The sequence below is a fragment of the Chrysochloris asiatica genome, unplaced genomic scaffold (genome assembly GCF_000296735.1).
Source record: "Chrysochloris asiatica unplaced genomic scaffold, ChrAsi1.0 scaffold00145, whole genome shotgun sequence".
NCBI classification, from domain to species: Eukaryota; Metazoa; Chordata; class Mammalia; order Afrosoricida; family Chrysochloridae; genus Chrysochloris; species Chrysochloris asiatica.
In genome coordinates this window covers 1,862,431-1,865,226 of record NW_006408663.1, presented here as the reverse complement: position 1 = coordinate 1,865,226, position 2,796 = coordinate 1,862,431, and positions in this window count along the sequence as shown.

The following is a 2,796-nucleotide window of genomic DNA, read 5'->3' as shown; positions in this document are numbered from 1 at the left end:
TGGCATCATTGATGGCGTCAAGTATGGCGGCAGTAGTGAGGTTGGCCCAGGATCGGACATTGTTTCGTTCTGCTGTGCATGGTGTCGCTATGAGTCGATTCCAACTCGATGGCACCTGACAACGACAACAACAACAATAGGTTTTGCTGGGTTTTCTTAGCATATTTCAATAAGCTGAGACAAAACTTGTCAAAGACCAACTTAAATCAGACATGAGAATGTCTTGACCTTCAAAGACATATATGTGCTAGTCATCTAAAACTTAATGTTTCTCTGCCATCTCAGGTAAGTCATGTAAACCTTCTGTACCTCAGTATCTCTACTTGTCTCCCTTTAATAGGTATGCAAAAACCAGAAGAAGCCTTTTATTTTATTTTATTATGGTGAAAATATATATATATGAAAACATACACCATTTTAATAATTTGTCCATATACCTTTTTTTTAAAATGACATGTGAGCTTTCAAGCGGCTAATTATTTTATAGGAACAAAGGAAATTAAACTTTTTCTAAACAGCAAACTTATCCTTGGCTAATTTTACATCTACCCAACTTACTTTGCTACTACATATGAGGGGGCTTCAAAAAGTGAATGGAAAATTTTAATTATCCTTTACTTCCATTTTTCCATGAACTTTTTGAAGCTTCTTCATAGGGTTGGAAATCAGCAGTCATGAAAAAAATGAAGTTCCACGAATCTGCCTTGTGAAAGTGCCAGCAAGCAAAAAGGTAGCTTGTCATGTTCCTAAACAACTGAAAAGATGGGGGCCTGCTGGTGCAGGCAGCTAAGAAAACCTTAGGCAGGATTTAACAGAGTCCCAGGGTTAACAGGAGGAGGTAAGGGTGAAGTGGGTTCTGTGGTTTAACAAAGTGGTTAATTGTCATCATAGGATTCAAATATGTTTATTTCATAAACCTCCAGTCCCAGACTGAGGAGGACAAGAAGTGTCCTTTTAGCTACCAATGAATGTTAACAAGAAAACCGAGGAAAGAAAGAACAAAAAACAAATAAAAGAAACAAAACATTGTAATTCCTTGAATTACCAAAGTGATTAACAATCAGGTCATTAAAGGCTGTTAGAGTAACAGTTCAACCTTATCTCTTCAGCCCCAGCTGCCAGCCCTAACACCCTATAGAAGGAAGGTCTAACAGCGTCACTACACACAGACAACAGAGAAAGAAGCTGCTTGCTGTAGCCGTCACCTCCAAAACAGCAGACAGCCAGCAGGGCGTTTCACCCTGAATGTGTACGTGTCATTGCACAAAACCTTCACTTGGTCATTTTTGAGGTGTTTTAATAATGCTGATGCAAAATAAGAGTAAAATTACAGGTGCCAGTTCCCAGTGCAGAATGCTGATAAACAACTTACCATTTTGCAGTGGCTGGTCACATCTGGAGGCTTTTGGGATGCAAAAGTACTGGAAGGATTATTGCAAAACTTAAAGACACTTTTTTTTTTGCTGCCATTACTTTGTTTTTACCCTAAATTAGTGAGAATTTAGGGGGGAGGGGAGTCTTTTTAGAGTCATAATGCTTACATCATAAACTTATTTAGCTAAATACTAATCAACTAGCAAAATTTAAAAGGGGGAGGGGGTTAGGTTCAGAGTAATTGCTTGAAAACTTTTCCAAATTGACCTCAAATAGATAAAGGCTGGTCTAAAACTATGGATCAGTGGATTGTGGTTTATTAATTTTAGTATGGTATTCCCTAATTGAAATAGCCCACTTATATTTGATTTGTCATTATGGACACCTCTGACAACGTTGAACTTGTATGTAAAGTGCTAAGTGGAAGAATAAAAATATAAATAAACGTGTATTGTTCTGATTCTTAGAGAGCCATATCTTCAGTAATCACAAAAGAACATTAACATAAAAGGTAATGTATTTGGATATAGCTGATATTTTGACACTTTGAATAAAACTTTTTATATATATATAAGAATATAAATAGTACTAGATATGTTTTTGTTTTTTTTTTTCTTTAAGGTTATTTGAATCTGGACCCAGTACTGGACATAGGTGTGTGGGGAGAGTTTAGAGTTTGCTCTTAAGAAAAGTATCTTGTGATTGTTACACATTTTCCCATCAACTTGCTTGAGTAATCATTTTGCATGTATGTAGCTAATAGAGCATGAGCCCCTTTCTTTCTTTTTGTGCGCCTTGCCACATTGCAAACATAAAATCTGAATCTTAGCTTGAAAAATTGCTCATAGGCACAGAATTCTAGCTTCCAGAAGATTCCTTGCCAAACCTGTTATTGTTGTTAGGTTCCATTGAGTCAGTAGCGACCCTATGCACAACAGAATGAAACACTGCCCGGTTCTGGGCCAACCTCACACTTGTTGCCATACTTCTTGTTGTTGTTGTCAGGTGCCATACTTATCACATAAGAAATCAGACATTGTAATGAATGCACATGTTTTTCTATATTACATGAACTGACAGGGCTGGAGATGTTTGAAATGATTTGAGTAGATTCTTCTCAGTCATCCAAAAATCATTTCCTGTGGTATCATGCAGTACATTTCTCTTAAGCCTTTCTTGTCAATAATTTTCCTCTTATAAGCAAAATAACAACTTATAGAGTTTAATAGATTTTATGACTGAACATTGAAGCAGTGTTCCCTGCTTATAAGGTTCTCTACTTTCCTCATGCAAATGAGCAGATATGCTTAACAGTGAATCTTGAATCTATTTGGTTTAAAAAAAAATAAAAAGCACTGTGGACTGACTCCTGCTAGTACTTGTAGACACAAGCACGCACTGGTTTGGACATGTATTACAATC